Source organism: Cimex lectularius, unplaced genomic scaffold, assembly GCF_000648675.2.
Source record: "Cimex lectularius strain Harlan isolate CLEC.00 unplaced genomic scaffold, Clec_2.1 scaffold217, whole genome shotgun sequence".
Taxonomy (NCBI): Eukaryota; Metazoa; Arthropoda; class Insecta; order Hemiptera; family Cimicidae; genus Cimex; species Cimex lectularius.
The window spans coordinates 806,819-833,242 of NW_019392871.1; positions in this window are offsets into that span (position 1 = coordinate 806,819).

Sequence of the window (26,424 nt, forward strand, 5' to 3'; positions counted from 1 at the left end):
TACTTTACAAGTCGTAATTAGAACTGTTTTATACTGGGAAGAATAAAAAATAAAATATAATAGATGAGTAAATAGCGTTACTGGCCGAGAAGAAAAATAAGTTGAATAAGGTTTACTTTCTACATATTTAAAATCGTAGAACTTCCACATCTAAGCATTAATTTCATTATCCCTCCCCCGCGAAGGAGCCTCCTCCTCGAGCAGAGAAACTTTTAATACTTTTTCTTTATAAACCAGAGTTGAATTTATAATATTTTCGTGCTAACAAACTTTTAATACAAAGTCGCAAAAGTAATTTCTGAAAGTGAATAATGCAAGACATTACCAGGGACCATTGTGAAGAAGTTTAAAATCATTTTTTATTCTTCCAAAATTCAGGATTTTCACGCCGACAAAGCCCCCTCCCCCGGCCGAATTAAGTCTAAATAACTTTTCTCGGGACAATGCTTACAGTAGTGGAAACGTCCGAAGACTAGTTTCAACAAAACTTATTATAAATAATGTATTATAAATAAAACAGTATTAACTTGTTCAGGGGCACATTTGACATATTTCTTCTTAATGAGAAAAGTACAAAATGGGAACTCTAAGGGCCCGTTGCACCAACTTCGTTTAACCTTGGTTCAGTACTGAGCGGAGTTCAACGCAAATATCGGCGTTTTTCAATCTCTATTGATCCGAGATCAAGTGATGAACGTCGATCAATTCTGAACGGTCGTCGAGCTCGGGTTAAACAGGGTTCAGAGCTGAACAACGTTCATTTGATAATATAACCTGCGCGTTGTTTAACCGTATATTGAGATAGATCGAAATGGACGCATTTTTACCTAGTTATTTAGAGGAATTAACAGATGATGAAGATTTCCTTGAGTTAGTAGCTCTACATATAAACAAAGAAAGGGTTTTTAGAACCAGACAGGAACATTTTTACGAATGGGATAACGATGAATTCTTCAATAGATTCAGAATGACAAAGAATGCAGTGAACTTCGTGTTACAGAAAATATCTTATCATCATCGTACTGGCTTTGGAAACCAGTTAACTGGGTACCCAGTATATCCATTAATACTTTGTCCTGACTGTCGTCAGCTGGAAGTGGTGGCCCACCTCCAGTTTTTTAATATGGACACTTTTTTCGGGAAGTTTTTTTTTCCTCTTTTCTTAATATTTTCGTACTTTCCTTTTAAAACGGCACTGCTTCTCGCAGAAACCCCATGAGAGTTATACTCCGCTGTAATCTGTTGCCAACAGTCTGCCTTTTGTTTGGCACTTACGGAGTCTGTCTTTTTGTTTTCCACAATGAGGACATATTTCCGAACTAGGTCTAACAAAATATTTTCCTCAGTTTTTGTGAAATTCACCGCCCGTTTTTTGTCCGACATATTTTGAAATAATAAATGAAATAACACAAACAACGAAACAATGGATATAGATAAAAACTACAAACTAAAACTAATTGAAAGACTCTAAAAACTACTTAAACTGAATAAAAACCACTTAAACTAAAACTAATTAAAGACTGTAAAAACTATAAACTTACTACCTAGTGGTTCAATAAACAATGAAATAGCTAAAAATAAAATACAAAATAAAAGCAACAAAATTAAAGTGGTTAAACAAATAAAGAATATAGATTGAAAAAATAAAAAAACAGTAAAAAAAAACAATGAAATCAACACAAAAAGACTAGGGAAAGCGGTACAGCAAACAATGCGAACAATGAAAAACTACGACGTATAGCTATAACGTTCAAAAAGGCTATAATCAGTTGTACCAACGACTGGTTGAACAGCGATCAGCTGAACGGCGGTCCCCTGCACATGGTGCAACGCTCCCTTCTCTGAACTTCGTTCAAATTGTGAACGACGTTCCAGTGAACCCGGTTTGAACCGTGACTTGTGCAACGGGGCCTAAATATATATAAGGGAAGAAGTAGGGTCATCCTCACCCGCCGATTAAGAATAGGCCATGCCAAGTTGACACATGGACGCTAATTTGGCCCGCGTATCTGTCTTGCATATAGATAAATGTTGTTCGATGTGTCCCACCTAACTAAAGGGTACCACTCTTGGGCTCCTTGGAGAGCGTGGAGGAATGGCATGCGATATGAGAATTGTGCCTGAGCATGGCAGTGAGTATCTGGGTCCCCTGTTCCGATTGTTCGAGGTAAAAGGGTTGTTTTGTTTATACATATTCTTTAAATGTTATTTATTTTAACGAGGGATAGCAACAGCCTAAAGCCAGGAACACACTTACCCGATGCTACGCCATGCTACCCGATGCTACCCGAAGCCTTGCCACGTTTTGGTGGGGTGTGCACATCTATCCGACGCAAGCACACGTCGCGTACAGTCCACAGCGTTTATCACAATTATCACAATCACAATCACAATCGCAACGCATCTTTTGTTCTTAATGCACTATTTTGAGCAAAACCTTGTAATAAATTGTAGTTAAATTTTATGAGCACAACCATCTAATAAATTGTTTGTTAGACTTAATTGTTTTAAATAAAGTTACTCCTAACCATCATAATTAAACAATGTTTATAAAAACTTATGCATTTTTGATCTCGTTTAATTTGGTTTATATTAAAATAACATGTTGTAATTAATATAACGACAAAATTACATGTATTTAGTTTGAAATAAACTACAAAAAATATGAGTGTCCTGTTCTGATGCTACCCGACATTACACAATGGTGTAATTTTACGAGCAAAACTATGAAATAAATTGTTGATCAAATTTTATGAGCAAAACCGTGTAATAAATTGTTCCAATTTTAGTATATGTACCGCCAAAGCAAGTGCAATAAATTGTTAGTTAAATTCATTATATCAAAAAATTCCGGTGTTTTGATTAATTTTCTACCAAACCATTAAAATTAATTTTTTAAATAAAAACTAATTAATTTTTAATCACAGTTAATTTGGTTTATATTAAAATTAGTATGTTGTAATTAATATAACGACAATAATACTTGTAGTTTGAATAAAAATATGAGTTCCCGGTATGCGACCCGACGAAAATCTGGACAGTGGGGATCGCAGAGCGTCGGGTAGGTTAGCGTGGCATAGCATCGGGTAGATGTGCACGGGGGTAATGCAGCTTTATGGAAAATTGGATTTTGGATTTGCGTCGGGTAGCATAGCGTTGCATCAAGTGTGTACCCAGCTTAAGTCGTTGGGTCTAACTACCAGTCTGACTACCTGGCACCTGCTATTCCATTCACTCAGCTAACGCAGGTCCAACTCCTTTAGTTCGAGCAATGTTAAGTAGCTGATTCTAGCAGACCTAAGTCAGTATTTTTCTCGATCTAACACGATTTAACAGATCACGACCCTATTATATACACATACATTTTTGGTTTAAATAATTGATCGGGTTGTATCCCTATGGCGTTTGGATTTACATTTTTTCCTCCTTTCGTTCGTAAATCGTTTTCATTTGCAGTTAAACGTTCACAAAAAAAATGTTCCCAACTACATTTTTCCAGTAACATTCGGTTAGTCTCGTTTGAAACAGGCGGGATGTACCAATTTCATTCTGTCAATTTATATCAATTCGGAAAGGGTGAGTCACATTTCGGGGACCGAAGCCTATAACATTCGTTGCGAATAATTGATGCGCTCATTCGCTCGTGCAAGGATTAAGCATTAAAATAATAAAAGAGGGGTAGCAACAGTCGAAATGATTTATTCAGACGAGAGCTAAAAAATTCTGCGAGGGCCAGGGGAAGTTTCAATTTGTTCTTTCTTCTCATTCGCCCCAATGGCAAACAGGTAAAATTTTTAAAAAAAGTAAAAAACAAGGCCAATTTAACTTCAATTGAATACCGAATCGATTCGCGAGTGAGAGGAGGGCGGACCCGCCAAATAAAACATAGAAGAATGTTGTTTTTCTAAAAGAGTGCCTCGTGTCCCCCCTCATTGGCAGCCGGGGTTATTTACTTTTTCCCGACATATTCTCCATAATATTAATATAAAACGTGAACTGACTCAAAAGTTCGGATTTTGTTTATTTCTATCGCCTTTGGAATGTCGACGCATCCTCTCAGGAGATTTCTCTTTAACCTTGTGACAATATTAATTCCCTCGATTCGATTTATTATCTAGTTTTAAGGGATTGGGTGTTGCCGTATAAATTATAATCCGAGCCGGGATGAGATCGCGACCTCTTGTTTAACTTCACGAGTAAAGATATTTTATTTGAATAATTTAAAAACACTATGTAAAGCACCACCTAGGATCCATAAACATTAAATAAATCAAATTTTTAAAATTATTTCTCAAAGGATAATTGCTAAACTATCAAGAATTATGAAAGGAAAGAAATATATATTTGATTACATTTTTCAAATTACTATGGCGCAGGTGCCGAAACGTAAACTTCATAAATAGCGGGGGTTTTGATATACAAGGGAACAAACCAACAAAGTTAATACATTCAGACTCCGACTACTCTAAATTTGTCACACTCAGAGCTTTCGTTAAAAAAAGTGTTGATGTTTACAATAAATATATTTTAAACGTTGAAGTAAAAACTTCATATGATGTCAGATCTTTCTAAGAATAACTAAAGATAAGATCCCTATGAAGCATGATGATATAGTAATAACAGACGACTATCATCATTTTTGTCTCTCCTGAAAAATCACCTTTTGCCGCATAAAATTGCATTTTTCTCTAAATTTTATCAATCGATGTTTATAATGAATTTGAGTATAATAAATTGGAGAATGATAGTTTGGATAATTAAGAGATAACTAAAAACTTGTGAAACCCCGCTTCCTAGTATCATTATTACCGTACGATACCACCAGAACTTGTGAAAATGTATAGTTTTCGAAAAACATCCAAATTTCAAATTTTTGTCTAATTACACGTTTTCTTGCTGAAATTTAAATAGATTTTTAACTGATTGAATTCTCACCTGGATCAATGATGATTTGGATTCTTACAAAATTCTATAATGCTAGTACCGATTCTATAGTTATCGATACTCGACTTAGTCGATTGTGCAATCGATCTAGTTGAAATCAAAACGTACATCGATTTCGAATCGAATCGGTTTTTACAATCGTGAATTTCAGACTAAAAGCGATAGTAATATCGGTCCATCCACTGCTATCGGTACCCTCAATCGATTTATCCTGATATTGAAAATCTCGATTCTTAAAAGTATTTGACACATCGATTTTGAAAGGTATTGGCAAGGAAATCGATATTGTTTAAACATCGATGTAAAATGTTAATCAAATTTCGGCACTTTCGACACGACACGCAAGAATGGCACAATTACACAGAAGACAAACACTTTGAGCCCTGAAGATGATCTCAATAAAGATCGAAACGTTAACACGATAAAGAAAATGTTTTTCTGAAACCTACATCACACCAGATCGCATCTCACGATTACTAAATAAAAAAAAGAAAAAAAAAAGATAATCAAATTGTTTGCATTCTCTATGAAGAAAACGCACAAATATGGAGGATTATCCCATATCGGTAATGTTGATCTTGTCTGATCTTAAATAAATGTGGAACCAATTTTGTTGTGTTTGAACAAATTCGAAGCAAGATTCAACAGTTCAACTTCTTGATAATAATAATAATATATCTTAATATTTAACTCGAAACGTAAAACGTATATTGCAAGTTATACGCATTTCGTGAGTCAATACCAAAAGAAGCTGATTAAACAGCATTCTGCATAAACAATATTGTCTCAATTATACTCAGTTTAATACCCATATTTATGCCTTTTTGCTTTTCTTTGGTCATCATGGATAACTAACTGTAAATAATAATACCGGCATATTGTGTACGTATCATGTTGAACCAGCACTGCGTTGCTTATTGGGTCCGTCTGTACGTGCGTATAAACAGTTCCTCACGTAAGATGGCGAAAAGGAGAAACGCGTTTGTGTATTTCAATGTAACCGCGAGTGAAGACGGACCCAATAAGTAACTCAACGCCAGTTCATTGACTCGCAGGCCAACTTCAACAAATATAATATGTACAGCATAAAAGAATTGTAATACTAAGCGTAAAATACATTTTCCATAACTTCTACAAACTCAATCCTAAACTCTTGCCATATATACATTTTTAATGAGTCTAGGAATATTCCGCGCTGGAAATGTATTCAAGACAACCTCCTAGACAGGTTGAAAAGTTCGAGTTCTCCATGTTTGATTATTAACTAGAAAACTTTAGAAAGTCACTCAAATTACGCGAGAATAATGTTAAAAGTTGGTTAAATAATTTTTTGTCTGATAATTAAACGTAAGTAGTTTTGTATAAATTATAATTTGTTTGTTAACCATGAATTTATGGAAATTTCTTAAAATCAACATTAGTGTCATATTAACCAACCATGACAGCATACAACAAAAGAACGATCTTATGAAATCATCCACAAAGTCGATAAACATAAACCTAAACTCTTGTCACATATTCATTTATGTGTGGTGTTTAGTGACCGTCAATGATTAGTCGGACGTCGTGAGATGGGTCTGGTGTGAGGTAGGTTTTAGAAAAACATTTTCTTTATCGTGCCAACGTTTCGATCTTTATTGAGATCATCTTCAGAGCCTGGGATTTATAAACTTTTTTTAAATTTTACAAGTACATGTAGGATGTGAAAAAATGAATTTATACAATGCTAGACATTTTAGATTTAAAAAAATGAATTTATACAATGCCAGAAAATTTTAGATTAAAAAAAATGAATTCATACAATGCTAGAAAATTTTAGATTCAATCAAAGTATTTGTACTCACTCAAAGTGTTTATTTTCCGTGTAAATGTGTCATTCTTGTCTGTCGTATTGGGAGTGCGTTTTTTTTTATCTAAAATTTTCTATCATTGCATAATTTTGTTTTTTTTAATCTAAAATTTTCTAGCATTGTAGAAATTCAATTTTTTTAAATCTAAAATTTCTAGCATTGTATAAATTCAATTTTTCACGTCCTACATATATTTGTATAATTTAAACAATGTTTATAAATCCCAGGCCTTGAAGATGATCTCAATAAAGATCGAAACGTTGGCTCGATAAAGAAAATGTTTTTCTAACATCACACAAGATCGCATCTCACGACCTCCAGGAAATCATATTCATTTATAATGAATCTTGTGTCTGCTCGACATGACCCAAAAGAGTTTCCCTTGCCAAACTAATGAACACTTGTTGAAAGCTATACAATAGAAATATGACTTTGTAACTTTTTTATCAAAAAATTGTTTGTTTTTATTGTGGTTTCTTTTAAATGTGTAATAATTTATTCATTGGCAAAAAAGTCAATGGAAGGGCATGTTTAAAATAACCATTTTATTTTTTCCTAAAATCCTTTTTTTGCTTTCATGTACCGATGAGATAGGAAATATAAACAAAATTAAGAGGGGAGAAAATACCCTTTGGTAGTTCTCTAACCATGCAAAAATATTGCCTGTTTAACTAAACAATACTTATATCAGTATCAATGTCACTATCACTGGGTATGATATTTTACTGCCATAGTCGAGGAGGATTCTTTGGTATTCTTCGGTATGCCAGTTTTTGGATGTGTTGATTGACGGTGTTGGGAGGGTTTTGTCAAATTTGCGGTAACGGGAACGAATTTCATCTCGGACGAAAGGAATATTCAATGAAACCTGTTTATTTAGTTCGATACATAAAAAGGAGCATCAAGGATTTTTCGATTTCGCCTTGTTTTTCAAATCACATCGAACTCGATTTGATCCGCTTCACTTCTGGAGCAATGATGAGTTCGATTTTTACAAAAAATTTGTACTATTATTGTTTCTTCAGATATTAATACTCAACAGATTCTATTCTCATCTGGAACAATGATGGTATCGAATCTTACCAAAACAAGATAATATTTGAAATATCGTGGCAATGAAACTATGTTTACTATCATAAAACAGTATTTTACACATCGATTTTGAAAGGTATTGGCAAGAAATCTATAGTATTTAAAAAAACATTGTTAGCTATAAATATTCATTGCACACAAACATGGATATAAAATTTTATTCAAATTGATTACTTGGAAAAAAGGATCTTCAGTGAGGTCTCAACAGAACGACAATTCTTTAAGATTTTGCCGAGCTTTCGACTATTGTATCGTCATCATCAGGGCCAATTTATTATAGGAAAATATCGCAGTTGAACATATTGTATAATTTAAAAAACCAAAATTAAAAAACAATTATTTTTTTCTTCTTTTAACTAGATGAGTGCTGAAATATATCGAGAAAAAGAAACTGCATTTATAATAAGATTATTTAAAATTAGGTGAAGCTCAGTATGTAAACATTAACAGTGTGGAATTAATAAAAAACAATAAAAACAACATAATATAAATTTAACAAACAAAAAACATAGTCGTATAGGTTACCTCGGTTAAAATATACATATAAGTACATGCCTATTTTTAATTACTTTTTTCAGATACATTTGAATATCACAGTTAAGATTAATTAAGCTTTTTTTTAAATTGTACTATATATAGATAACTTAAATTAAAGTGCTAGCTAACTGCGATATTTTCCTATAATAAATAGGCTCCAATGGTGACGATGTAATCGTCGAAAGCTCGGCAAAAACTTAAAGAATTGTCGTTCTGTTGTGACCTCACCGAAGATCCTTTTTTCTAAGTTGTTCAACAGCAGGTCGATCCATCATCTCATCTCAAATTGTTTGTACGAAAAACGCACAAATGTGGAGGATTATCTCGTGTAGATAAAGTTGATCTTCTCTGATTTTAAATTAGTGTGGAATCAATTTTTTTGTTAGTAGAAATTAATTTTAATTCATTGCGTTGCATGTACACATAATATGTTGAACATGCACTGGGTTACATTTACTTTACTTATACTGAATGTGTACTACATTCGATACACAAAATGGAACATCAAGGATTTTTCGTAGGATTAAAGAATGAGCAGTTTGGATCTGTAGGATGGAATGTTCGACTGAGTACCGCACAATCCATAAGTCCGTACACTATGGGAGGATATGGACTTATACTTAAGTAAGGTTTTTAAAGCAAACTCTTATTTTTGAGAGATAAGTCAGAGGTCGTACAAGAGCCCAGTATCGTGTCAAAACTTTTCGACGTTTCATTCGCATGTGAGAATTCCACGTCAAGCGTTTGTCGATGTACAGTCTGAAGTAGGTCTGCAGTTGGGACTGTATGCAGAATGTATGTGAAGACAATGTGGTGGATTCTGTTAAATTTTATTCTTTTGCACCAAGACTCTAGTAGTGTGTGATGTTGTTGAAGGTTTCGAATGGAAATGACAGGATCGTACTTACTAGACAGATGATTTGGAGATCGTGAGGTGCGGTCCGGTGTAACGAAGGTTTTAGAAAAACATTTTCTTTATCATGCCAACGTTTCGATCTTTATTGAGATCATCTTCAGGGCTGTTTGTTTCCGTGTAAATGTGTCGTTCTTGTGTGCCGTGTTGAGAGTGCCCCCCTTGAGACACAACAAACACTTTGAGCCCAGAAGATGATCTCAATATAGATCGAAACGTTGGCAAGATAAAGAAAATGTTTTTCTAAAACCTACACACACCGTACCTCACGATCTCCAAATATGGCTTATGGTCACTAAACACCACGCGTTACTAGAGAGAATTGCTGTATCGTCTGTTAATGTCGGTGAGGTGGTTTGAAGATGTGATAGAAAGTCAGCTATAAAACTGGTATAGGGGGCCAAAACACTACTCTAAGGAACATCATCCAGCATTGGGAAATATAGAGGGAAGAAATTGCCCTCAGTTACTCGGAAATACTGGTCAGTCGAGTAACTACAGTGTGAGGTAGCACTTGAAAGCACATATCCTCTCCTCCTGTCAAAGAAAAGCTTGGTTTAAGTCAAGAAAGGACCCAGAACAGAACTGCCCGAACTCAAGAGAGGTGGAGATAATGTCTATCCGACGAGTGCACTGATAGATAGTTGAATAGCAGCTGCAAAAACCAAATTAATGGTCGGGATTATATGTTGAGGATTTAGGATTGGAAGTACTATCGGGTTGTCCGGAAAATAATGCAGGATTTTAAGTTTTCATTAAAAAAAATCTATATAAAATATTCTGTTTACGTTTACAGGATTACTCATTTGTATGAATGTCAACACTTATTAATCCTCTTCCAAATGATATTGTTTGTTTACCTCTGTAGCATTCCGCTACTTGGAAATAATTCAGTCATCCTTATAATGTCAAAGCGAGAATTTCGTACGATTTTCTTTTACGAGTTTAAACTCGGCCGAAGCGGAGCCCAAACGGCTAGAAACATTAACCAAGTCTGGGGCGAGGGTTGTGTTAATGAGTGCACTGTGCAAAGGTGGTTTAAAAAATTTCGGGAGGGAGATTTCAGCCTTGAAGATGAAGAAGGTCGTGGAAGGCCTTCCTCTCTTAATGATGATGTTCTGCGATCAGTGGTGGAAGAAAACCCCAAAACAACTGTTCGAGAACTTGCAGAGCAACTCAAAGTCAGTAAAACGACCGTCGCTGACCACATTTTCCAAAGCCCCCAACTCATCAAAAAAAGGTAATGGTTACGGTATGGTGGGCTTCATTTGGTTTAATACACTACAGCTTCTTAAATCCTGGCGAAACCATCAATGCTGAATCATACTGTAACCAAATTAATACCATGCATCAGAAATTGGCAGTAATGAAGCCCTCTTTGGTCAATCGGAAAGGGCCCATTTTGTTGCATGACAACGCTCGACCACATGTGTCACGTGTAACGTCACAAAAATTATTGGAGCTTGGCTATGAAACTTTGCCTCACCCACCCTACTCTCCGGACCTCTCGCCTACTGACTACCATTTTTTTAGACACCTGGACCACTACTTACAACACATAATATTCAAAAATCAAACGGAACTGGAAAATGCATTTATTGACTTTATCAATTCTAAAAATTCTGAATTCTACTCAGACGGAATTAATAAGTTACCAACACGTTGGGAGAAATGTATTGAGAGTATGGGAAATTATTTTGATTAAAGAACATTGCTTTAAAGTAACTAGTTTCTTTTTTTTTGTTTAATACCAAAATCCTGCATTATTTTCCGGACAACCGATATTTTTCAATAGGAGATTTTCTAATTTAATGGAATATTTCGCACAACCTATTTCCCTATCCAGTGGAAACTATCTTTAATAACTCCAATACAAAAAACCACACAAATCTCCCCGTGCCCCATCCTCTTATAGACCAATAAGCCTCCTTCCTATTTTAACCAAAATCTTTGAAAGTATCCTCCTTAAAAGACTAATTCCTATATTCGACTCTGAAAACGTAATTCCTAATCATCAATTTGGGTTTCGAACTCTCCATTCCACTGTTCAGCAGTGCTTCAGAGTAGTCGACACAATATCTTCGGCTCTAGAAAACAAACAATAATTCTCAGCCGTATTTCTGGACGTTACGGAAGCATTTGACCGAGTATGGCACCCCGGCCTCCTCTATAAGTTAAAATGTATCCTCCCTCATTCCTACTACCTTATCGTGAAATCCTTCCTCTCAGATCGATGGTTTAAAGTAAGAATCGGCACCGATTTTTCACCTATCACAACAATCAAAGCTGGCGTTCCACAAGGAAGTATCCTAGGCCCAATCCTCTACACCATCTACACTGCTGACATACCCACACATCCAAACACACAAATCACAACCTACGCAGACGATACCGCAATTTTATCAACACACTCCAATCCTATCCTAGCAACAGAAGCACTCCAACAACACCTGAACCTTATTACCAACTGATGCAATCTGTGGCGGATCAGGTTAAAAAAAAGCCAACAAGTTACATTGTGCACATGTACAACAAAATAATACCACCATCGAACCAAGTCCGCTACCTTGGGCTTTACTTACATAGTAGACTTACTTGGAACAACTCCGACACCTTCTTGGATCAAAATCAAAACTAAGCATACCCAACAAACTAACTGCCTACAAAACACTCATCAGACCTATTTGGACCTACGGAGTCGAGCTGTGGGGCTCGGCCAAATCATCCAATATCCAACGAATTCAGTCTTTTCAATCTAAAGTTCTCCGCCGTATCCTCAATGCTCCCTTCAACGTCACAAATCAAACGATCCATAAAGATCTTAAAATCCCGTTCGTCAAAGAACTTATCCAAACACACTTCTTCACTTTTCACTCTAAACTCTCCCTCCACCCTAACTCACTAGCCCTAACTCTTTCCTCAACATCTCACCCTTACAATCCTCCACGCCGTTTAAAACGACGATGGCCTCGTGACCTTCTACCTAACCCACCGAATTAACTTTAACTCCCCCCCCCGAATTAAATAAAAGTTGGTTTCTCTCCCTACTGCCTCCTGGTCTGACAGGTCTGTCAGATTTGTTTATACCTAACTATTTGCTCAATGTATATTATGTACAGATAGCAATAAATAAAATAAACATCTTAATTTAAAAAAAAATTTCATTGGACATTTTTGTTATTAACTTATAAACAGCTGTCCCTTATAAACGACTGCTATTAGAAAAGCGAAGTCCGAGTGAAAAATGACATACTAAGAAGTTAGGGTACTTTTTTGACTCATTGTTTCAATTTCAAACGATTGCTCGATCTCCCTCCGACTCCAAGCGTATGTAATTGGCCAATTTACAACTAAACCAACGGTCGAAATGTTAAGCCTGTTCTTCACGTAAAACAATTTCCAGATTATTAATTTTTGCCCTTTCCCAAGGCTATTAGTCATGTGGAAGTACGTCGAGATTAGATGGAGTTATTAATTCGGCCGGTGAAGTTCTCTTTCCCAAGTTTGTACGATAATTCATTAGGATTGCGTGCAATACATATGCTAAATTCTCCCACTCCCGACTCGGCTAACAAATTAAATTCCCGATATCATCTTTACCCCAGCCCGACATCAATGATAAACAAGACCATTATATTTCATCTTTCAGGATTCCGGCCATCGTTTTGATTTTCGGTTTGCCGATTTAAATCATTTTATAAACGCGTTCCGAAAGTCGAAGCCGTCTGATTGTTTATGATAATTGGGCGTTTGAATCTCGTTATCGGACCTGGATGTGTCAATTTAATTAATATTTATAACTTTTAACGGGGAGACGTCACGAAATAAACAACAAAAATTAAACTGAACTGCAGACTAAAATATTCGCATTATAAATTTTATAAGCTTGATTTGGAATTTCGTAATGGGTGAAAGTTTGATAAGTAATGTTTCCGACGGTGATCAGCATTCAGAATAGTCCGTTGTAGTTTAACTTGGAACAGTGTTTCCAAATAGCAGGTCGAAAGTTCAATATATAGTTTTGGGAATATTTTTTTAAGCTTATGTATTAAAGCTTCGTTCCAAATCATGTCAAAGCCTTGCGATACGTCTAGGAATAAAGTTGAACATATATTTTTATAATTTATTATTCTTTTTATGTAAGGTCTTGGTTGAGATTAAAAAGTTAGTGTCACGAGCGAGATTCGATCCCACGACTTCTGAAGTCACTCTAGCTCAAGTGGTTAGAGCAGCGGCGTATTGAGCTGAAGGTCGTGGGTTCGAATCCAGCTCGTGACACTAATTTTTCGTCTCAACCAAAAATCTTAGATTAAAAAAATTATTCATTAGAATAATAAATATGGTTAATTAGACCACTAAACATAATTTTTTTACGAGGGTATTTCAACTACGAGGTTATATGAACCCTCGGGGTGCCGATGTTTTTGAATAAAAGCCCATTTGTAAGTATGCCCACGTATCCAGCGGCCCTGCATTTGAACCCGGGACCTTCACCTCATCTTCGCTTAAAGATAAGCGCAGTGTCAACGCCTACTGTTGCAGCCACTGACGCCCCTCACTAAACATAAATGGATTAATATATTTTTATCTTCTAGAGCAATATCTATAATAACGAATAGAGAACTAATTCTTCAAGAGGTTTAGCGAGGTTAGGGATAATTGAAATAGAGCAGAAATCATGGTAGAGGAGGGATTAGAGACTTTATTCAGGGGTGTGACAAGATTGCTTCCATGAGTTTGGAAAAACGGAATTTTGTAAGGAAAAGTTATAAAAAAGGAATACAGGAAAGATGATTCAAAAAGAGACCTTGATCTATTACATTGTTTTGTTTTGTGAATTACGTTTTCACATTTGTTATTAAATGTTAGAATAAGATTTAAATTCCGTAACTTAAGCATCCTCTGGATACTTAATGTGGAACGGTAATTGAGTCCGATGAATTGGCAGCAGTACGTTTTACGCGGTACCAGTTTCTCAACTGCATATTATTTGTAATTATTACCTGTTAGGCTAGTTTATAATTATTGTTTCTGACTCTCCACCATTACTGTTTAATCAAGATCCAATAACTTGTGCCAACGATATAGCTTGATTTTTTTTATTCCATAATTATATAGTAGTAGCTTTAGCCACAAAAATATTTTATAAAGAGTTGAACGCATGTTTTGCATAATTTATAGGTTTTTTCAACTTATCTTTCCAAAAATTCTTCTTTCAAACAAAATCCCAATTAATGACTTCTAAATAAAATTGTATCAAATTTAATTGTGCACTTGTAAGTATGTGAGAGTTTTTCAGTGTACACGGGTAATAAATCAGGGGCCTATTTTATAATGTAGTAATAGTATAGTTACTTCTTTCAATTAATTATTTCTATGTAAGGTCTTGGTTGAGATGAAAAAGTAAGTGTCACGAGCGGGATTCGAACCTACGATCTTCGGCTAAATAGGTCCCTACACTACCATTTGAGCTATCATGACTTCGATCCACTCGGACATTAATTTCCCATCTTAACATGGAACCCTTTGAATTTTCCTCTTTTTGCCATTTTCAACTTTTTATGTGACTTTTTTATCTCAACCAAGACATATAGAAAGAATAATTAATTGAAAGAAGTAACTTGGTCAATTGATCACTAAAAAGTAAATGGATTATTGTTTAATAAGTAAAAGAAGTATTACTTCACTAAACAGCTCCCCGTGGCCACTTCATAAGTCGCTGAGAATCCAATCCTGATTACAAGACATTTGAAAATGGCAAAAAAGAGGGAAAATTCTAACGGTTGTAGGTTGAGATGAAGAGTTGGTGTCCGAGTGGATCACGATAGCTCGTGGTAGAGTAGCGGCGTATTTAGCCGAAGGTCGTGGGTTCGAATCCAGCTCGTGACACTGACTTTTTTATATCAACCAAGACCATTCAGAGAATAATTAATTGAAAGAAGTAACTTGGTCAAATGACCACTAACAACAAAGTACCTGCATCAATACTGTCTGTTTCATAATGGAGAAAGTCTGACTAGTGATACAAGTAATATTACAAAAGCAAAAAATACGAAAAACAAGTCAGCTGTATGATTAGAGAGGGAGACCAGGAACCAAACACTTTTGCTGTTTCAAGCATCGTAGGTGGCACCTATCGGAGATGATACATCACGGATGCATCTCGGGTACCTGAATTAATTCCGTTAAATTTTGAGGCATCACAATTATATACATTATGTACTGAGATACAACATTATTTATCATTTCCAAATATCCTGAGTGGAGCCAGCAACCATTTCAATTATCCCACATTGCTGAATTGTTAGTTACGTACTATTTGCTGACCCGGGCCAATCTTCTCTTCAGTCGTCTTACTGGATTGTAGGGACGGTTAATGTTAGACAAACCTCTTGCTGTAGGATGTGAGGATAGTTTTCCATGGAATGTGCCAAACTTGTTGGATATGAGGGTTTTAACCTTAGGGGAATTGTGTAGGGGAGTGTCGGAAAGGTACTGGGAGCGTTGAATTTCTGAGGATTTATTCTTTGGATTCCAGTGCCCCCGTTTCAGTCCGTATGTCAAAATCGGTTTCAGTAGTGTCTTGCAAATGGTTAGTTTGTTTTGTTAGTTTTGGTCAAATATTAACATAGTCAAAACATATCAGTGATCTGTTTAGACGACTCTTAGGGCGAATTCGTCTTCTAAAGCCCATTCTTGACAAGAAGACTTGTTCACTTTCACTCTTCAAAAAAGGTAGTTATGCCTGGCACTTCTCCGTCCCATTAGGAAATACGCATCACCCTTTCTGTGGTCTGAAAGTGCCTCTCAATTAGAAAACCTCCAAGCCCAATAAAATCCGGTTCTCCGGATTATCATAAATGCGCCTGGTATATTCGGAACTCTACACTTCACCGCGATCTAAACATACGATACGTCGCCGACGTGGAAGCATATGCTAAATTGTAGATAATCCATTAGTGAGCACACGAATACCATTTGGACTGATTTTGTCCAATCGCTGCAGCCAACTAGTGAATTTAGAGGGCTGAAAAAGGAAACATAATGCTGACCTAACTGGAAAAAAAAAAACAATTCGGAGGACAACCACTGAGTTGAAAAGTACTGAACCCCCTGCCAAAATATGTGATTTATGTCCAGTAAATAATTTAAAAAAAAGATCAGGTTGCTTTAGTTACTGAATCGAACACGTTGCTGTTATTGCATATAGATTATTATTGTTATTGTTTTTATTCTTATTGTTAACTACCTATTAATAAATAAAATGGCTCATTTTTAAGTCGGAATCAGTGATTCCACAAACATGAAGGAAATGGGCCATACTGAGGCCCGATGGGAAGTTGGTGTCTCAGTGGATCGAGGTCACGATAGCTCAAGTGGTAGAGCAGCGGCGTATCTAGCCGAAGATCGTGGGTTCGAATCCCGCTCGTGCCATTAACTTTTTTTCATCTCAACTAAAAGCCTTAATTAATTGTAATTTATTAATTGGTCAAGCGGACCACGAAATTAGTGAATTTAATCTTAAATATGTCGAATCGGCGACCGGGCTATTTATCAAGAAGTGCTTGTTTAAAAATAAGTCCGAAAGTAAATGAAGCTGTATTATTCATAGGTTTTTGTTAACATATCTTACAAGTGTGTACAGAATGCTTAATCGCTTCGCAATTGTAATGTTACACCGAGTTAAATGATAGTACGCAATTAATACTTTCTAGACAAGATTGTCCTGTGCTCGGTTTGTCAGAATGCACAGATAGTTTACGCAGGTATAATTAGCCTGATGGTATATAATAGCAGACTTAATTGTGTTGTAGGGATTGTAAACATCAACTGTCGCTCGCGTCTCTTAGATTGAAAAGCCTGCTCGGCAGTCGCATAATTACACACTTTACCATATCGCTATATGCAAAGAAAATACAATCATCCCTGGTAGCCCGTTATGTTTATTGACTCTTCATCAAAGGATATTCCTACAAAATGTAAAACAGAAGTTCTAGCCAAAACAACACTCTTAAATTCTTTTACTGGCCCAGAAACTAGAACTCAATTCTTCAACTTCGATAAGTAATACTTGAAGGAAGGGGTAAAAACCAATTTCTCAGAGATAGGAATTTTACACTTTCCAATGGGCAGTTTATTAAAACGATAAAGGATGGCCATGTTTTATCCAAAAGAAAAAATCCATTGAAAGTGAAGAACAATGGACCATGTCATTCCATTTAGCCCGTCCATACGTAATTTTGCGATGACATTATTATATTAGACAGGAACATTAAATGAGCTTACCCAAAGAGCACTAAACATGGTGGAACAACGGTTCACCAAGAAGAAACACATAGAAATACACGACCAATGCTTATAATTAAATGCTGTAGTTAGGAAACGAGTTTTTAAAAATAATCTTTAGTAAAAAATTAACCAGTAGCACATCATAACAAAAAGTAAAATATCACTCATAATCATAAGAAGAGCCGTAGGCAAATCTTGCGGAATTATACAGGAAATTGGCACTTTGGCTACATACGGAAGTAATAAGACGCATACTATCTTTCAACCAAAGCTCAGCAAAAAAAACAAACAAATATTAGACAGGATATAAAGGCTGACAAAAGTTGCCCCACACACGCAGTGAACACGGCACTCGAAGCAGTGGTAAACTTACTTCCGTTGGAAATATTTATACAAGGAGAAGCAAGGGAAAGCCCATTTAGGTTCCAGAAATCATGAAACTGGATGGGAACTAAACACTTCGGGCAGACAGGAATAATTATTAAAATTAGACGCATTCTTAGATATCGGTATTGACTCCATGATCCCGGCAACACTCTTTACAACATCAGACTACAACCGAGAAGAAGAATTCAGGATGATGTGGTATACAGGTGGCTCCAAAACACATAAAGGGACCGGATTAGGCGTTTTTAGAACAAGCCCAAAATATGAGCAATCATAATCATTAGGGCTAGATACACTAATCTTTCAAGCTGATATACATGCTATTACCAATGCTTGGAAAATCATAAAAGAGTTTTGAACTGGCAAAAAAATCCTCATAAGATCATATAGCCAAGGAGCATTGGCATGTAAAAATATATTATGCAGGTAAAAAATCGCATCAAAATTAGTCAGTGAATGCATTCAAAATTTACAAAACCAGGATGATATTTTGGGTACTAAAAAGGCAGACATACTGGCTAGAGGAGGATTTGAAAGACCTTACACCTTACATGTCCTAAATCTGTACTTTGGATGTCTAAAACAAACGTAGAATCCTCCATCTCAGAATCGGTCCAAAAAAGACAAAATGTGAAATGGATAAACTCTAGAACATACCCCAAAACAAAAAACAAAAATAATCCAGACATACTCATTCTTTTTGATGATAAAACAAAACAAACAGTAGCAATCAGCAAAAAAGAGCACAAAAAATTAACAAAATTATAAACGACACAAACACGTACAGCACAATCAAATCAGACCCTACCCCTTCTCTCATCAAACAGACAAAACAAAATCCTTCAAGAAACACTTAAACAAAAAGAAATTGACATATACACTAACAAATCACTTCAAAACAATTCTACGAATCTATCAAAACACATAAACTTGAACAAACTCTATGGCCAATAATTTCGTTTGTGAATTGCCCTACATAGAACATGTCAAAATACCTAACCAACATACTCCACAACATTACCGATAACATTATAACGTAAAAAATTCATTTCATTTCATTCCCCTCACACTATTCTCTCATATCCCTAGATGTTACATCATTGTTCACCAACATTCCAATAGACACAACAATGAACATTATTAAAGATTACAATTAATTTAGGTTTTTAGTTGAGAAAAAAAAGTCAATGGCGCGAGCGGGATTCGAACCCACGATCTTCGGCTAGATACGCCGCTACTCTACCACTTGAGCTATCGTGACCTCGATCCACTCGAACACTAACTTCCCATCTCATCCCCACCTTTTGAATTTTCCCTCCTTTTTGCTATTTTTCAACTAAATCATTTTTATCTCATCTAAAAACCTTAATTAATTGTAATATATTAATTGGTCAAGCGGACCACGAAATTAGTGAATTTAATGATTTAAAATGAAGTATACTTCACTAAAACTCTCCGTGGCCATTTCATTTGTCGTCGAGAATACAATCCGATTACACGACGTTTGAAAAATGGCAAAAAGGAGGGAAAATTCAAAAGGTGGGGTTGAGATGGGAAGTTAGTGTCCGAGTGGATCGAGGTCACGATAGCTCAAATGGTAGAGGAGCGGCGTATCTGGCCGAAGATCATGGGTTCGAATACCGCTCGTGCCATTGACTTTTTTATCTCAACTAAAAACCTTAATTAATTGGTCAAGCGGACCAGGAAATTAGTGAATTTAATTATTAAATATAACACCACATAACACATAATACCGCACACAAGTCTATCAAAAAACAAATTCATAACAATGGTTCGACACTGCTGTATTAACGGATATTTTACATACAACAATCATTTTTACAAACAACTGTTTGGCAAAGCCATGGATATCAACCTAGGCCCGATACTTGAAGATATAATTACGACAGATCTATTAAACACAGTTATACCACAACTTCCTTTCACATTATTCTTCATCACTAAATACGTAGATGATATATTGACAGCAGTACCCACAGATCAAATTCAAACTACATTAGATACATTTAAAAGCTTTCACCCACGCCTACAATTTATGAAAAGGAAAACAACAAAAAAATACGATTTTTAGATACAGTCGTAATAAAAAAACCAGATGGCACATTAATCTCAGATTGGTATCAAAAACCGATGAAAACAGATCGCTACCTCAACTTTACATCCCACCATCCTCTACATACAATAATAAACACGGCCAAAGGGTTATTTCACCACAAGAACATAAAGATATACAAACAGATCCTCCACAACAATCACTACCCTAAACACATAATCAACAGAATAATCAACAACTAAACTCAACATCATCATACATATCCATTCCATTCCAATCATTACCCATTTTTCCCATTATCGGCTCCTTTCACCTCAAAGAAGCCGACTCCTCATATAAAAATGTCTTTCTATCCCTACTTCCTTCCCCGCCCCTTCAAAATCCAACGTATTTAAACATAAAACATCAATATCTAACTTGCACGCTCAACACGACACACAATAATGACACATGTACACAGAAAACAAACTCTTTGAATGAGTAGAAATACTTTGAATTTAAAATTTTTACACTGTATAAATTCATTTTTTCACATCCTACATGTATTTGTATAACTTAAACAATGTTGATAAATCCCAGGCCCTGAAGATGATCTCAATAATGATCGAAACGTTGGCACGATAAAGAAAATGTTTTTCTAAAACCTAAGTCACACCAGACCGCAGATCTCCAAATAATCATAAACTCTACAGGCGCTAAATATAGTAAACCTATGTTAAAAGTACTCACAGAAGAACTGGCAAATTCATTTCTATAGAAAGAGTGGGCAAAACTCAGAAAAGTAATAAATAGACCAATATAAAGAAAAAAACACTCACACAACATAAGCATATTGAATGATGATCCAATTTGTAAATTAAGCAATGAGGAGGACGAAGCACCCATATCATCTTCGCATGTGAGACCTGGCCTGGCATAAAAAGGGAAAGGAATTGACGCGATGAACTTGTACTACTAAAAAAAGGATCGAATCGACAGGTTCAATAAAGGAAATAGAAAAGTTCAATAAGTCAGAAGACTACAGTCTTAGCTACCATAAACCCCCACTTCGTCATTCCTTTCATCATCATCCGTAATTTTCTCAATTATACACTGATCATTGTAATGATAAAGATTTGGGAATAATGGACCTGGAGTAAGAAACCTTGTCTATTCTCCCTGACTTAGTATGTTTCGACATAACCACACGGTCTCATGATCTATGTTATTTTGGATAAAGACTTCTTATGGAAAACGGGATTTTATACTATTATTTACTGCTTATGTTAAAATAATTTCATAACGGCTAAATAGAATGTTGAGGTATAATGTTACATACGTTATGGGGGACATTGTTCCGTACAAATTGTCGATAAATTACATCCGTTTGACGGGAAATTATCTTCTCAAACAAAGAGGATTTTACGCCAGTCGTGCCGATAACCTTTCATTAAAAATTAATACGATTAATTTCGTAGGCAAACATTTTGCCGGGTAATTTCGCTCCCGGCAAAAATAAATTGCTTAAATATTTAACCATTTCTAGGACGGGTGAGGGCGCCATTGCAGACCTTTCCACCCATGAAACGGATGGACATAATTTAATACACAAATTACAGCCTTAATGAAATTTGGTCCGCCGGTTATTGACGGGATCGATAGTAAGGCCCAGTGACCAATTACACCCTTCAACATGTGAGCTGTAATTTTATTTGGAAAAACTGACAAAATAAATTTCGTTAAAAGCTAAACAATGTCTTATTGTTTTCACTGACAATTCGGATGATTAATGAGAAACATTTATCCCTCACAAATGTGTTAATAAAATATTCCTGGAGATAACGTTTTAGTATTTTAAATCTTAAAATACATATTTTTTGTCATATTACTTATTAATTATTATTTGGAGATCGTGAGATGCCGTCTTGGGTGATGTATGTTTAAAAAATCATTTTTTTTATCGTGCCATCGTTTCGATCTTTATTGAGATCATCTTCAGGGCCTGCGATTTACAAACATTGTTTAAATTATAAAAATAGATTATTATAGATGTTAAAATGAATTTATTCAATGAAGTACGCAATATAGAAATTTTAGGTTTAATCAAAGTTTATTTAGAAATCGTGAGATTCGGTCTGGTGTGGTGTAGGTTTCAGAAAAACATTTTCTTTGTCGTATTCTTCTTGGCACGATAAAGAAAATGTTTTTCTGAAACCTACATCACACCAGACCGCATCTCACGATCTCCAAATAATAATTAATAAATAATATTACAAAAAATACACATTTAATCATAGTATTTGTACTCCCTCAAAGTGTGTTTTCTGTGCATATGTGTCACTGTTGTGTGACCTGTTGAGAATGTTAGCGAGATATTAATGTTTTTGATTTCGAAGAAGTGGGGAAGGAAGAAGGAATAATTTTTTTTTAATACATAATTTATTGTACATTACAACTACCTTAAAGTAGGTAATAAGTAACAGCGAGAAAGGTAATTTAAAACAAAACAAAATTAAAACCAAGAGTGGAGAAAACACCCATTGGTATTACTCCAATGTTACAATAATATGGTTTGTTCAATTGATACGTGTGTCATTATCACTTTCACTGTCATCACCATCACTTCCTAGGAGATCTCGCGGCCATTGTCTCTTCAGTCGACGGGGAGGGTTTGAGGGGATTCGTCGGGATGCGAGGTTTCTGATGTGTTGGTTTACGTTAGTTGGGAGGTTTTTATGAAATTTACGGTAACGGAAACGTATTTCATCTTGTACGAAAGGAATATGTAAATCTGTATGTGTAGTTTGGTTCGATACATAAAATTCGAAAGGTTGAAGGTTGAGATGAGGAGGTGGTGTCCGAGTGGATCGAAGTCACCATAGCTGAAGTGGTAGAGCAGCGGCGTATCCAGCCGAAGTTCGTGGGTTCGAATCCTGCTCGTGACACTGACTTTTTTATCTCAACCAATACCTTATAAAAAAACTGCACATAATATTTATTTGCGACTTGCACATGGATTATACACTGTACAGACTGTTTTATATATAGACGGTATAAAAACCCTGGCTTAACACTACCGCTTCGGTCAGTACTTAAACCGTAGGACCTGTGACTGAGACTTATTGTCTTACTAGAAGCTAGCCGATACTGGTACTCAGTTTGTTATCTGGTTCAGGCGAGGAGATCGTTTGGGACAAAGTGAAACGTTCTAGGGATAGGAAATAGTGGAAAGATTTGAGCTGTAGTGTCAGGATGGAAAGATGAGAAAGCGGGAATGGATCAATTCCTTGACGAAGGGAATGTTGAGGATAGTGTTATTAATAGTGAGGTTAGAGACCTAGTAAAGAATTCGGAGAATTCTTCTGAGGAATTTTGATTGGAATGCACAGATTCTTCTTATTCTTTTGTGATATTATGACGGATAACGGGTTGTCAGGTCAGTGAGATTTGAGGTGCTTTTTGTATCAGTGGATCGTACGGATGAAGAAGATCTGCATTGTTCGGTTTCCAGGAAAACCAATCATTCTAAATTATGAATTTAAAAATGTGATAACATTCTATTTTTTAATTTATTTTTCTGTGGTTATTTTCTTATAAAATTACTACTTAATGGAAATGTTAATCATTATTTAATTGTCGTGCATAATCAAAATTTCGTTTAAAATTCGTTGAATGAATAATTATGGTATTAGCATTAATTAGCATATTGATATATAATCATGTGTATTCATAAAAGATTTATATACAATCATTATGGTAATTAAAATTTAATGTTTATAGCATTATTCAAGCATATAAACTGAACGATGTATCGTAAAACAAATAAAAAAGGGATGCATTTTAACGTTGTCTATGTTCTAATAGATATTTTATGCACTGACACATTATGAGTTAACCTTAAAAAGAAAAAATTTCCAGATGTGTGATAATAAAGGATAGCATAAATATATTACATCAAACATAATTTGAACCAACTTTTAATCGTCATCTGCCCCAAGGGGAAAAACGAAAGTTCTTAAACTTATAAAATATACGATTTGCGTTTACATGATTTTCGACATTTTTGAAGATTATAAAAAAATATTTCCACGCCTGATAGAATGGTGGTTTATTTCCTCCAAACAAGCCCGAAAACAAGTATGAAGGTTCAATAGGGAGCGTTACGTCAAAACCGGTTTATCCGTTGATTCATATGCCATATTTTCATTAGTTAAGTTTTGAATTTATAGAAAGAGCCGTCATATTTTAGCTTGTTATAGATGGAAAATTTTGCATGTTTAATACGAATTGATACGAGGAATTCAAAACTGAAGTTTTCTGTCGACTGAATATTTTTTTTTTTTTTAATAAAATGCAAATAGCGTGACATTTTTCTTGATACATCAGTTAGGATTCGTGGTCGATTGACCAAATAATTTCTTTCAATTAATTAATCTTTAAGTGAAATATCTATTATCTGTTAATCTTTATTGGTTGAAATGGAAAGTTAGTGTCGCGAGCGGGATTCGAACCCACGACCATCGGGTAAATACGCCGCTGCTCCAACCCCTTGAGCTTACTTCGTTACTTAGATCCACTCGGACACCAACTTCCCATCTCAACCCCACCTATTGAATTTTCCCTTTGTCATTTTTCAAATGTCGTCTAATATACTTGATTATCGGCGACAAATGAAATGGCCACGGAGAGCTTTGGTGAAGTATTATTCAGAAATCGTGAGATGCGGTCTGGTGTGATGTAGGTTTCAGAAAATTTTCTGAAACCTACATCACACCAGACCGCATCTCACGATTTCTGAATAATTATCGATTAACGGTCACAAATCACCACACACTTTAGTGAAGAATATTTCATTTTGCTTATTACATCTATTAGGTTTCGTGGTCCGATTGACTAAGTCAATTCTTTTCAATTAATTAATCTTTAATAATGGTTTTGTTTGAGATAAAATATCAGCGTCACGAGCGGGATTCAAATGGATCGAAGTCACGATAACTCAAGTGGTAGAGCAGCGGCGTATCTAGCCGAAGATCGTGGGTTCGAATCCCGCTCGTGACACTGACTTTTTTATCTCAACCAAAATCTTAATTAAAGATTTTGCTTAATATTAGAAAAAAAGCTTAAATTAAGCTTAAGCTTAAATTAAATTAAATTAATTAAGCTGATTAAATTTAGATATATGTAGTCCTTTTATTTACTTTGCTTTTTCAAATTCGCTTTTTCAAATCTAGGTCTGGTATTGCACCAAGAAAAAAGCTCAATGTTAAAGTTTCATTTTGTTTTAATTTCTCGCCGGCTTCAATTTGCTCCGGCCCTTTGTGGATACTGCTTCAAACGCATTGTTTGTAAATCCTATTTCAAGTTTTTTTTTACCCACGAGAAAAAATATATTGCCCAAAGTATTTTCCTTTGGTTCGTTTTTTTATATGTAGTATAAAAATTTCAATTTAAAACGGACAAATTGTGTGAAAGTTGAACAATACAGTTTTGCAATAAATTATTTATCCTTAGGGAAAAGCTGGCCACGCCCGGTTTGTACTCTTTGCATTACAAAATTGTTTATGTTTATACTTTTATAAGTTATTGAACCGGGCAAATCGTGGTAATTGGAAGGGCAGCGCAACCCTGAGAAGGCATTGTAAAGATAATGCTGTTTTTAATTTCTCTTTTGGATTTAATCTGTAATCCCCTTTTGTTGATATTATTTCCAACGAGTTGCCCTGCTGTCGGGAATCCAATTTCATTGCTCTTTGTTCCCGGTTTTTGAAGGGAAAGCCATTTACATTTTTTTTAATCCCTTCCCCAAAATGACCCACATAAGATAGCACTAACGTATATTGTAATTATGTTTTGTTCCGACGTTTCCTTTGTTCCCTATCAATCCATCCTCCCGGCAGACATTTTGTCCGGAAACCTCAGGTAGTCCAGTGAATTATTTTACTTGGACGGACCAGTTCAAAAATACACTGCCCCGGCAGGCGAGTTGCCTTTTTTCCGTTAATATTCTATTTAATTACCGTGTTTATTGAAATACTTAGTTTTTATACCATTGATTTGGATTTTTGTTTAAATGAGAGAAAAATTCGCCAGACAGCGACGTTCTATAGGTATACAAACTAACTATCTACATAATTGAGTTCAGTCTTTAATATTATTATTGGGTTGTCCGGAAAATAATGCAGGATTTTGGTATTAAACAAAAAAAAAGAAACTAGTTACTTTAAAGCAATGTTCTTTAATCAAAATAATTTCCCATACTCTCAATACATTTCTCCCAACGTGTTGGTAACTTATTAATTCCGTCTGAGTAGAATTCAGAATTTTTAGAATTGATAAAGTCAATAAATGCATTTTCCAGT